The 13,755-nt window shown below is 34.9% G+C and overlaps 1 protein-coding gene across 5 annotated transcripts in view; it reads right to left on the bottom strand.

Annotated features, from left to right (window-relative positions):
• The window catches only part of RNPC3 (RNA binding region (RNP1, RRM) containing 3), a 70,893-nt gene that overhangs the window by 22,878 nt on the left and 34,260 nt on the right, over positions 1-13,755 (bottom strand). The window contains exon 17 of one of the 5 annotated variants that reach the window (XR_011073552.1): positions 9,374-9,924. The exons of the other annotated variants lie outside the window; for them this stretch is intronic. The gene's annotated coding sequence lies outside the window, so the exon portion shown is untranslated. Of the gene's footprint in view, positions 1-9,373; positions 9,925-13,755 lie in introns of those variants that run through there. 5 annotated transcript variants of the gene reach the window in all.

Below are 13,755 nucleotides of genomic sequence, written 5' to 3'. Positions count from 1 at the left end.
ATTCTTATATGACATTTTCTTTCTCTTGGGATGTAAGAAGTCAAGGGAAGAATAAACTGTAAGATCAGAGAATGTTAACCTTGAGAGAGACTATTGGAATAAACTAGTCCAGTGGTTTCCAGATTTTAAGTAATAACTAAAATTTCAAAACATTGTATAAAAACATATTTTAATATAAAGTCATGAAATTGTAGCTTTATAAAAAATCTGCCATTAATTGTAATGTCCCTTTTTTTGGTAATTTGAAAACACATATCTAAATATAATCATCTTGTTTTATTGATACAGAAAATAAGACCAAAGAACAAGACAATTAGTATTTACATTAGAGAAATAACCACTCTAAAAAGTAACAAAACTAACATGACATCAGCATCATGGTGGTGTATGCATTGTTCCTTTTTTCTCTCCCCTTTGATTTACAACTAATTGGACATCCATAACCAAACAAAAGCCCTCTGCATTTTATACCAGGATACCTAGGAGATTTCTACCCCTGTGCATTCAAAGTAGGTAGACAGGACCTCAGATGGGGCTGCAGATTCAAAGGAGTGGATGAGTCTGCTTTACTCTCACTTGCTCCAATTGGGAGAAAGGGAACCTGAGAACACACAACTGGGTGGACCCTCACAGGAGACAGAGAATTTGTGGAGGTCCAGCCAGCCTGATGGGGGAACTAGAGCAGGACTGAGACAAGTTTGGAGACAGAGGAGAGGCAGGAACCTGCTGAGGCAGCCCCCCTCTCCAAGGTGACCCTAAACAACACTGGACTTTTAGCAGTGGAAGTAGCTACCTCTGTGTTAGAGGAGAAGGAAAGCCAAAGTGGTGAGTGACAAACTGCCCAGATGCAGGTGGGTCGCAGCTGGAGGGTCCCAATTCTCTCCAGCAGACCTGGAGTTCTGAGGAGGGACCTCCATGACTAGAGGGGGTGGGGAGGAAGAGAAAAGGAAAGGGGGCAGATAAGGGCATTGAAGGAACATGTTTCCTGCTATCTGCTTCAGGACTCTGGGATACCCCACTCTAGGATCCCCCTACCAGGCCATGGCACTTCCAAAGTCTCAGTTCCTAAGCCCAAGCCTCCCCCCATTCTGATGCCAGCTCTTTTTACAACTCCCAAGCACAGCCCCAAGAGCCAGCTTCTACAGGAGAAACCTAAAACTTGAGCTACAGCGCCACCTTCTGGAAAACAAAAGAAAGTTTTCTAATTGCCAGCCTGACGAGCTGTAACAGCCAAAGCAAACAAATCCTTAACTAAGAAAAGTGCTTGCTACTTCAACTGCGAAAGTAGAGGCACATATGGTCAAACACTATGAAAAATCAAGGGATATGGTATCACAAAAAGAAAATGATAATTCTCCAGGAACTGAACTCAAAGGCACAGTATACTGAGCTCTGATAAAGAATTCAAAGTAGCTGTTATGAAGAAATTCAATAAACTATAAGAAAACTCAGAAAGGCAAGTCAATAAACTCAGGAACAAAATTAATGACCATAAAGGATTCTTTACAAAAGAAACTGAATTTTTTAGGAACCAAACAGAAATTCTGAAGCTGAATAAATCAATGAATGAAATAAAGAACTCATCAGAGAGCAAAGGTAACAGAACAGATCAGATGGAAGAAAGAATAAGTGACTGGGAGGATAAGAATTTAGAAATGATTCAGTTAGAAGAGAGAAGAGAACTAAGATTTTTTAAAAATGAAGAAGCCCTATGAACCCTAAGGATTTGATCAGAAAAGCAAATATAAGAATAACTGGTGTACCAGATGGAGAAAAGAGGGAAAAGGGGAGTTTATTTAAAAAATAATAGCTGAGAACTTTCCAAACCTGGGGAAGGAATTAGACATAAAAGTCCATGAAGCTAATAGAACACCACGTTATCTCAATACAAAAAGTCTGTTTACAAGACACATTATAATGGAACTGTCAAAAAAAATCAATGATAAAGAAAGAATCCAAAAGGCAGCCAGGGAAAAAAAATGAAAGTAATCTACAAAGGAATCCCCATTAGGTTATCAGTGGATTTCTCAGAAGAAACTCTACAGGGCAGGAGAGAGTGACATGACATATTCAAAGTGTTGAAAGATTGAAAATTACCAGCCAAGAATACTTTACCTGGTGAAGTTATCCTTCAGACATAAAGGAGATACAAACAAAAGGTGAAGGAGTTCACCACCACTAGACCTGACTTACAAGAAATGTTAAAAAAAACTCTTCAAGCTGACATGGAAAGATGCTAATTAGTGACACAAAAACATATGAAAATACACAACAGTTTAGTAAAGGTGAAAAACAGACAATCACAATTAGAAAACTGCAACTCTATACTAGAATGGTGTGTTAACCATTTAATTACAGTACAAATGTTAAAGGAAAGAAGAATTAAAAATAACTATAACTACTACAATTTGGTAATGAATTCACAGTACAACAATAGGAAAATTTTGACATCAAAAATATAAAAGAAGTAAAAGGATGGAAACTTTATAGATGAAAAAAGAGAAGTTGTTATCAGGATAAAAAGGACTATTTTGTTCCTATGAGATGTTTTATGTAAGCCTCATGGTAACCAAAAAGCAAAAATCTACCATAGGGACACAAAACATAAAAAGGGGGGACTGAAAAAATCACTAGGGAAAACCACCAATTTACAAAGGTAGGCAGAAACAGAAGGAAAAAGAAAGAATTGAGATGAAAAACAAGCAGAAGGCAAATAATAAGATGACAGTAGTTAAGTCCTTACATACCAATAATCATTGTAAATGTAAACATATTGAATTCACCAATCAAAAGGCAGAGAGAGGGCTGGGAAAACCAAGACCCAACTATATGTTGCCTACAGGAGACTTATTTCAGGTCAAAGTGACATACATAGGCTCAAAGGATAGAAGAAAATATTCCAAATAAGTGAAAACCAAAAGAAAGTGGGGTTAGCTATACTTATATCAGACAAAATAGACTTAAAGCCCAAAACAGTAACAAGAGACAAAGAAGGTTATTAGATAATGACAAAGGGGTCAATACTTCAAGAAGATATAACAATTGTAAATATACATGCACCCAACATGAGAGCACTAAAATATATTAAGCAAATACTAAAAGATCTAAAGTGAGAAATAGACAACACTACAATAATAGGGGACTTCAATATGCTACTGTCAGCAATAGATAGGTCATCCAGACAGAAAACCAACAAGAAAACATTGGATTGAACCACATTTTAGAACAAATGGACCTAACGGACATTTATAAAACATTCCACCCAACAGCAGCAGAATACACATTCTTCTCAAGTGTACATGAACAGTCTCCAGGATAGATCATATAATAGGACATAAAACAAATCTTAGCAAATTTAAAAAGACTGAAATCATACCAACTATCTTTTTTGACCATGATGGTATGAAACTAGAAATCAACAAGAGGAAAGCTGTAAAGTCTACAAATATGTGGAAACTAAACAACACATTTCTGAACAACCAGTGAGCTGAAGAAGAAATCAAAAGGGAAATAAAAAATTATCTTGAAACAAATGAAAATGAAAATACAACATGTCGAAATGTATGGTATGCAGCAAAAGCAGTTCTGAGAGCAAAGTTCATTGTGATAAATGCAGATATTAAGAAATTAGAAAAATCACAAATAAAAAAATCTAACTTTAATATCTCAAGGAACTAGGAAAAAAGAACAAAGTAAGCCCAAAGTTAGCATAAGGAAGGAAATAATAAAGATCAGAGAGAAAATAAATGAAACAGATAGAGATCAGAAAAACAGTAGACAGGATCAATGAAACTATGAGATGGGTCTTCAAAAAGATTTTTTTTTAATGACAAATCGTTAGCTGGACTAACTAAGATGGAAATAAACTCAAATAAATAAAATTAGAAAGTAAAAAGGAGATGTTAAATATAATATTACAGAAATACATAGGCTCATAAGAGACTATTAAGAACAATCATGTGCCAACAAATTAGATAACCTAGAAGGAATGGAAATATTTCTAGAAACACACAACCTATCAACACTGAATCAGGAAGAAATAGAAAATCTGAACAGACCAAAAACAAGTAAAGAGATTGAATCAGGAATCAAACCCTTCCAACACAGAAAACCCCAGGACCAGACAGCTTCACTGGCAAACTCTACTGAACATTTTCAGAAGAATTAACACCAATCCTTCCCAAACTCTTCCAGAAAATTAAGCAGAAGGGAATACTTCCAAACTCATTCCATGAGGCCAGCATTATTGTGATATCAAAGCCAGATAAGGACACCACAAAAAAAGAAAACTGTAGGCCAATATCCCTGGTGAATATAGATGTAAAAATTCCCAACAAAATATTAGCAAACTGAATTCAAGAACACATTAAAATGATTATACATCATGACCAAGTGGGATTTATCCCTGGGATGCGAGAATGGTTCAACATATACAAATCAATAAATGTAACATATCACACTAATAAAATGAAAGATAAATATCACAGTCATCTCAATAGATGCAGAAAAAGCATTTGACAAAATACAACATCCTTTCACGATAAAAATACTCTACAGATTGGGCATAGAAGGAACATACTTCAACATAATAAAGGTCATATACAAGAAACACACAACTAACATTATAATCAATGGAGAAAAATTGAAAGCTTTTCCTTTAAGATCAAGAACAAGACAAAGATGTCCACTCTTATCACTCTTATTCAAATAGTAGAAGTTCTAACTAGAGCAATTAGAGAAGACAAAGAAATAAAAGACATTAAAATCTGAAAAGAAAAAGCAAAACTGTAGTGATTAGCAAGTGATGTGAGTTTGTATATTGAAAATCCCAGAGACTCAGCCAAAAAAAATATTGGAACTAGTCAATTTCAGTAAAGTTGCAGGATACAAAATTAACATACAGAAATCAGCTGTATTTCTATACACTAATGATGAACCATCTAAGAAAGAAAGAAATCTACCCCATTCAAAATGGCATCAAAAACAACAAAATAGGGCTTCCCTGGTGGCGCAGTGGTTGAGATTCTGCCTGCCAATGCAGGGCACACGGGTTCGAGCCCTGGTCTGGGAAGATCCCACATGCCGCAGAGCAACTAGGCCCGTGAGCCACAATTACTGAGCCTGCGCGTCTGGAGCCTGTGCTCTGCAACAAGAGAGGCCGTGATAGTGAGAGGCCCGCGCATGGCGATGAAGAGTGGCCCCCACTTGCCGCAACAAGAGAAAGCCCTCGCACAGAAACGAAGACCCAACACAGCCAAAAATAAATAAATAAATAAATAAATAAATAAATAAATAAATAAATAAATAAATAAATAAAAATTTAAAAAAAACAACAACAAAATATTTAGGAGTAATTTTAATCAAGAAAGTGAAAGATCTGTACAACAAAAACTATAATAATTTGCTGAAAGAAATTGAAGAAGACACAAACAAATGGAAAAATATCCTGTGTTCATGGATCAGAAGAATTAATACTGTTAAAATATCCATACTACCCAAAGCCATCTATAGATTCAACACAATTCCCATCAAATACCAATGGCATTCTTTACAGAAATAGAAAAAAAAAAAATCCTAAAATTTGTGTGGAACCACAAAAGACCCTAAATAGCAAAAACAATACTGAGGAAAAAGAACAAAGCTAGAGATATCACACTTCCTGATTTTAAACTATACTATAAAGCTATAGTAATAAAAACAGTATGGGACGGGAACAAAAATAGACACTTGGACCAATGGAACAGAATAGAAAGCCCAGAATTACAACCCCTGAATATACAGTCAACTAATATTCCAGAGGAGAGCAAAGAACAGCCAGGGGGAAAGGATAGTCTCTTCAACAACTGGTGTTGGGAAAACTGGATAAACACATTCAGAACAATAAAATTATACCCCTATGTTATACCCCATGGGAGCTCAATAAAGATTTATTGAATTTTTAAAAAGATTACAATATGCAATATTTCTATCACATCTCAGAATCCCTTTGTAGTCAATTCATCTACCCAGACCTGGTCCCTTGGGGCCCATTCATCAGGTAGCTGTCTTATAGTTTTGTTTTTATATTATTTTATAAAAATGTAGTCACATAGTATGTGACTTTCTGAGTCTGGTTTCTTTTACTGAACATGATACATTTGAGATAAAGCCATACTGTTCCATGTATCAGTCATCACTATTTTGTATACAGGTACTACAGTAGTTGAAGAACATTCGAGTTGTTTCCATTTTGGAGGATGATGAATAAAGCCACTGTAAATGTTTACATGTAGGTTTTTTTGTTCAAATTTTTGTATTGTTACACATATATCAAAATTTACCATCTTAATTTTCTAAGCATACAGTTCAGTGGTATTACATACAAACATATTGTACAACCATCACCACCATTGATCTCCATAGCTCTTTTTGTCTTGCAAAAGTGAAATTCTGTACCAGTTAAACACCCCATTCCTCCCTCCACTCAGCCCCTGGCAATCACTGTTCTATTTTATGTCTCTATGATTTTTATTACTACAGGTACCTCATGTAAATGGAATCATATGGCACTTGTCTTTTTGTGACTGGCTTGTTTCATTTAGCATAATGTTTACCCTGCAAGGCTTATCTCTGTTGTAGTATATCACAGAATTTCCTCCCTTTTTAAGGCTGAATAATATTCCATTGTATGTATATACCATATGATTCTTATTCATTCATCTGTCAATTGACACTTGTTTCTTCCACCTTTTGGCTGTTGTGAATATTGCTGCTATGAACATGGGTGTACAAATATCACTTTGAGATGCTGCTTTCAATTCTTTTGGATATTCACTCAGAAGTGGAATTGCTGGATGGTATAATTCTACTTAAAATTTATTTTAGGACTGCCATACTGTTTTCCACAATGGCTATACCATTTTAGACTCCCACCAGCAGAGCACAAGTTTCAATTTCTCCACATCCTTACTGACACTTACTGTTTTCTGTTTTTTTTTGATAGTAGCCGTCTTAGTGTGAGGTGGTATCTCATTCTTGTTTTGATTTGCATTTTCCTAATGATTAGTGATGTTAAGCATCATTTCACGTACATAAATTATGGGCTGTCTTCTTTGGAGAAAAGTCTATTTAATCCTTTGCCCATCTTTCAATTGGGTTGCTGTTTGTTGTTGAGTTTTAGTAGTTCTCTATGTACTTTGGATATTAATCCTTTATTAGATACATGACTTGCAAATATTTTCTCCCATTCTGTGGATGGATTTTTCCTCTATTGATAGTGTCTTTTGATGTACAAATTTCAAACATTTTCATGAAGTCCAATTTGCCTGTTTTTTGTTACCTGTGCCTTTGGTGTCATATCTAAGAAATCATTGCCAAATAAAACATTGTGAAGTTTTTGTCCTATATTTTCTTCTAAGGTTTCATTGTTTTAGCTCTTAAATTTAGGTCTTTGATCCATTTTGAGATAATTTTTGTATATAGTGTTAGGTAAGTGTCCAAATTCATTCTTTTATGTGTGGCTATCCAGTTTTTCCAGCACCATTTGTTAAAAAGAATCTTTGCCCATTGAATGGTCTTGGCAACCTTGTCAAAAACCATTTGACCATATATGTAACACGTTCATTTCTGGGCTCTCTATTCTATTTCATTGGTTTATATGTCTGTTTGTATGACATTACCACACTGTTTTGATTACTGTAGGTTTGTAGTAGGTTTTGAAATCAGGAAGTGTGGATACTCCAGCTTTGTTCTTCTTTCAAAAGATTGTTTTGGCTATTTGAGGCCCCTTAAGATTCCATATGAATTTTAGGATGGGTTTTTCTATTTCTCAAAAAAAGTCATTGGGATTTTGATAGGAATTGCATTGAGTCTGTAGATCACTTTCCATAGAATTTACATTTCAACACCATTAAATCTTCCAATCCATGAACATGGGATGCGTTTCAATTTATTTATGTCTTCTTTAATTTCTTTCAGCAATGTTTTGTAGTTATCATTGTACAAGTCTCTCATCTCCTTTGTTAATTCCTAAGTATTTTATTCTTTTTCATGCTACTGTAAATTAAATTGTTTTCATAATTTCTTTTTCAGATTGTTCATTATTACTGTATAGAAATGCAACTGAGCTGGTTCACTTTGTTGTACAGCAGAAACTAACACAACATTGTAAAGCAATTATACTCCAATAAAGATGTAAAAAAAAAAAATGCAACTGATTTTTGTATGTTGATTTTGTATCCTGATACTTTGCTAAATTTATTACTTCTGACAGTTTTGTGTGTGTGTGTGTGTGTGTGTGTGTGTGTGTGTGTGAAATCTTTAGGGTTTTCTAAGTAAGATCATATCTACAACTTAATAGAAAAAACCCAAATAACCCAATTTCAAAATAGGCAAAGGACCTGAAGAGACATTTTTTCAAAGAAGACATACAAATGGGCAACAAGTACATGAAAAGGCGCTCAATATCACTAATCACCAGAAAAATGCAAATCAAAACCACAATGAGATCACCCACTTCACACCTGTTAGAATGGCTATCATTAAAAAGACAAGAGATAACAAATGCTAGCAAGAACACGAAGAAAAGAGAAGGCTCATACACTGTAGGTAGAAATGTAAACTGGTAGTCACTATGAAGAACAGTATGAAAGTTCCTCAAAAAGTTAAATACATCTACTATATGGTCTACTAATCCCACTTCTGGCTATGTATTCAAAGTAAACAAAACCATTATCTAGAAGAGGTATCTGTACTCCTATGTTCATTGCAGTAGAACCAAAATGACCATTAACAAATCAATGGATCAAGAAAATGTGATATATGTATATATGTACATAAACACACACACAGATACATACACATACATAATATTCCATGGTGTGTGAATGAGCTTGGGGGTATTAAAGAAACCAGACAGAAAAAGACCAAATACTGCATGGTATCACTGTATCATTTCTATATCAAAAAAAAAAAAAAAAAAGTTGAACTCATATGCAGAAAGTAGGAAGAGTGGTTGCAGGGGCTGGATGGTGGGGGAAATACAGAAAGGTTGGTAAAAAAAAAGTACAGACTTTCAGTTATAAAATGAATAAGGACTGAGGACATAATGTATAACATGATGACTATAGTTGGTAACAATGTATTGTATAATTGAAATTTGCTGAGAGTAGTATGTAAATGTTCTCACCAAAACAAGATAAAACCAACAAAAAAATGTGATATGATGTATGTTGATTAAATCAATGTGGAAATTCCTTTCACAGTGTATACATATATCAAATCACCATGTTGTATACATTATCTTAGAATTTTGTCAATTATATCTCAATAAAGCTGAATAAAAATCATATTATCTGTGAACAGAGATACTTTTACTTCTTCCTTTTCAATTTGAACGTTTTTTATTTTTTTCTTGCCTGATTGCTCTGGCTAGAACTTCCAGCACTGTGTTGAACAGAAGTGGCAAAAGTGGACATCCTTGAGTTGTTTCTGATCTTAGAGGAAATGCTTTCAGCCTTTCAGTATGGAGTATGATGTTCACTGTGAGTTTTTCATATAAGAATATTATTATATTGAGGTAGTTTCCTTCTGTTCCCAGTTTGTTGAATGTTTTTTATCATAAAGGATGTTGAATTATGTCAAATGCTTTTCTGTGTCAATTAAGATGATTGTGTAGTCTTTGTCCTTCATTTAGATTTGATAGATTTTCATATGTTGAACCATCCTTGCATTCCAATATAGATCCCTCATGGTCGTGATGTATAATCCTTTTAATAGGCTCCTGAATTTGGTTTGTTAGTGTTTTGTTGAGTTTTGCATCAGTGTTGAACATAAGGGATATTGGCTTGTAGTCTTCTTTTCTTGCAGTGTCTTTGTCTGGCTTTGATATCAGGGTAATATTGGTCCCAAGGAATCAGTCAGAAAGTTTTCCCTCCTCTTCAACTTCTGTGAAAAGTTTAAGAAAAACTGGTTTTAATTCTTCCTTAAATGTTTGCTAGAAATCAATAGTGAAGCTATCGGGTTCAGGACTTGTCTTTATTCTGATCATTGATTCAATCTCCCTACTAGTTACAGGTCTATTCAGAATTTCTATTTCTTTGTAGCTTAGTCTTTAGTAGGCTTGTGTTTCTAGGAATTTGTCCATTTTATCTCGTTATACAATTTGTTAGTGGAGAACTGTTACAGTACTCTTATAATCCTTTTTATTTCTGTAGAATCTGTAGTTTGTCCCCACCTTCATTTCTGATTTTAGTAATTTAAGTCTTTTTCTTAGTCCCTGTAGCTATAGGTTTGTCAATTTTGTTGGTCTTTCTGAGCAATCAACTTTTGATTTTATTGATTTTCTCTACTATTTATTTTTTATTCTCTATTTCATTTATCTCTAATCTTTATTATGTTCTTCCTCTGCTAGCTTTGGGTTTAGTTTGCTCTTCTTTTTCAAGTTCTTTAAAAGTTGTAAAGCTAGCTTGCTGATTTGAAATCTTTGTTAATGTTAGTGATTGTAACTATAAATTCTCCTCTTAGCACCACATTTGATGCATCCCATAGTTTTGGTATGTTGTGTTTTTGTTTTTTTTAAGTATTTTTTTTTCTAATTTCCCATGTAACTTCTTTGACCCACTGGTTGTTCAAGCGTGTGTCATTTAATTTCCACAATAGTGTGAATTTTCCACTTTTCCTTCTGTTATTCATTTCTAACTTAATCCCATTGTGGTTGGAGAAGATACTTTGTATATCTCTTTTCACTGAAACTTAATTTGTGGCCTGACATATGGTCCATTCTGGAAAATGTTCCATGTGCACTTGAGATAAATATGTATGCTGTTGTTGGCTACAGTGTTCTGTATATGTCTGTTAGACACAGTTATTAAGTCCTCTATTTCCTTACTTCTGTTTGACTGAACTATCCATTATCGTTATTAGAGTCCTGAAGTTTCCAACTATTATTGTAGAATTGTCTATTTCTCCCTTCAACTCTGTCAATTTTTGCTTCATATATTTTGATGATCTGTCATTAGGTTTGTAAATGTTTATAACTTTTATATCATTTTGCTCTATTGAAACTTTCATTAATATGTTTTTGTCTCTTTTAACTTTTTTTTTTTAAAGAAAGCCAATGTTTTTTTTTAATTAATTAATTTATTTATTTTTGGCTGTGTTGGGTCTTCGTTTCTGTGCTAGGGCTTTCTCTAGTTGTGGCGAGCGGGGGCCACTCTTCATCGCGGTGCGCGGGCCTCTCACTATCACGACCTCTCTTGTTGCGGAGCACAGGCTCCAGACGTGCAGGCTCAGTAGTTGTTGCTCACGGGCCCAGTTGCTCTGCAGCATGTGGGATCTTCCCAGACCAGGGCTCAAACCCGTGTCCCCTGCATTGGCAGGCAGATTCTCAACCACTGTGCCACCAGGGAAGCCCTCTTTTAACCTCTTTTTGATTTAGTCTATTATTTTATCTGATATTAGTATAGCCACCCCTGCTCTCTTTTGGTTATTATTTGCACTGAATATCTTTTTCAACACTTTCACTTTCAATCTATTTGGTCTGGTCTTTGGATCCAAAGTGACTCTTGCAGATAGCATACAGTTGGATCAAGTGTTTTAATCCATTTTCTCAATCTTGGTGTTTTGCCTGGAGAGTTTAATTCAGTTATACTTAAAGTAATTACTGAAAAGGAGGGACTTACTTCTGTCATTTTGCTTGTTTTTTATATGCCTTATAGGTTTTTGGGGGTTTTTTTTGGTCCCTCATTTCCACCTTAACTGTCTTTTATGTTTAGTTGATTTTTTTGGTAGTAAAATGTTTAAAATACTTTCTCACTTCCTTTTGTGTTTATTCTGTAGCTCTTTTCCTTGTGGTTGCCATGGGGTTTACATTTAACATCCTAAAGTTATAACATTCTAATTTGAATTCATACTAGCTTAACTTCAGTAACATACAAGAAGTGCCTTTACAGTTCTGTCTCCAGTCCTTTCTCCCCCAAATTACATCTTTATAAATTGTGTGCCCCTAAACATAGATAACTATTTTTAAATGCATTAGCCCCTTAAATTATGTTGAAAACACATGTAGAATTAGACCACAGTTACAATAATATCAATACCAGCTTATAGACTAACAATTGTCTATTCAATGTATTAGTCTGTTAAATCATGTAGATAACAAGTGTAGTAACAAACCACTGTTACAATAATACTAGCTTTTATAATTGTTCATGTATTTCCCTTTGTTAAGATCTGTATTTCTCCATATGGTTTTGAGTTATGGTCTACTGTCCATTCATTTGACTCTTGCAAGAGTCCCTTGAGCATTTCTCACAGGCAGGTCTAGTGGTAACAAACTCTACTGCTTTGTTTATTTAGGAATGTCAATTTCTCCCTCACTGTTGAAAAATGGTTTTGCCAGATATAGGATTCCTGGTTGAATTTTTCTTCCTTTAGCACTTTGTATATGTCAGTCCACTCCTTCTGGCCTCCAAAGATTCTAATGAAAAATCTGCTGGTAATCTTATTGAGAATCCCTTGTATGTGAAAACTCACTTCTCTGTCTTTGTTTTTGTAATAAGTTTTATTATGTCTTGATGTGGATCTTTGAGTCAATCTTACTTGGAATTCGTTGAACTTCTTGGATATTTATATTCACGACTTTCATCAGACATGGGAAGTTGTCAGCTATTATTTCTTCAAATATTCTCTGTCTCTTTCCTCCTCTCTTCTGGTACTCCCACAGTGTGCATGTTGGTCTGCTTGATGGTTTCCCATAGGACTCTTATGATATGTTCATTTTTGTTCAATCTTTTGTCTGTTTCTCAAACTTGATAATTTCCATTGTCCTATTTTCATTGTCCTATGTTCACTGATTCCTTCTTCTGCATACTCAAATCTTCCTTGGAATTCTAGTGTATTTCTCATTTCAGTTATTGTACTTTCCCAGCTCCAGAAATTTTTGGTTTAATTTTAGATTTCCTATCAATTGATATTTCCATTTCATTCGTAAGTTGTTTTGCTTTTACTTCCTCCACATCTTCTGTTAGTCCCTCGAGCATCTTTAGAATAGTTATTTTAGTCTTTGTCTAGTATAGCTGCCATCAGATCTTCTTCAGGGATAGTTTCTGTCCATTTAGTTATTTCTCTTTGAATCACCCATATTTTCCTGTTCCTCTGTATGTCTTGTAAATTTTTTCATTGAAAACTAGACATTTGAATTTAACATTATGGTAACTGAAATCCATATTCTCCCCCTTCCACATGGTTTGCTCTTTTTTTATTGTTTTTGGTTTTTTGATTATTGTATGCTGTATCTGTGCTAAGGACCAGCCTGAGGTGTAAAACCCAAGGTCTTCTCAGACTTTTGAGCCTTTCCCTGGGATTAGTGGGCAATTTCTAATTTTCCCCACATGTGCAGTTGTTTTTGAATATCCTAGTCTTTAAGCATGTCTGGCTCCCCAAAGGGGGAAAGGAAAAATAAAGAGGGAGGGGAAAAGGGGGTGCCTGCCTTATTATTCCCCTGTAAGTCACTTCACTGGGGCAGCGGATAGAAGGGATAACTTACAAAAATGGGAGGAGGTACAACCACCTTGGCTGCCAACCTCTTTGTACCTCTGTGATCAAAAGCAGCAATTAACAATTAGAGCATAGATTCCCCAATATTTAGAGTTCAGGGCCCTTTTGCCCACCCTGACTCCTACAAGCTGCATGCAAGGTGTTCCAGGATACATACATGGCTGCCTGCCACATGGTTGGGGATGGGGAATTGGTAGCTGCTACTATGAGCTGAAATTA

Source organism: Eschrichtius robustus, chromosome 3, assembly GCF_028021215.1.
Source record: "Eschrichtius robustus isolate mEscRob2 chromosome 3, mEscRob2.pri, whole genome shotgun sequence".
NCBI lineage: Eukaryota > Metazoa > Chordata > Mammalia > Artiodactyla > Eschrichtiidae > Eschrichtius > Eschrichtius robustus.
Note: the sequence above shows the minus strand (reverse complement) of the source record. Positions and strands in the feature narration are given on the sequence as shown.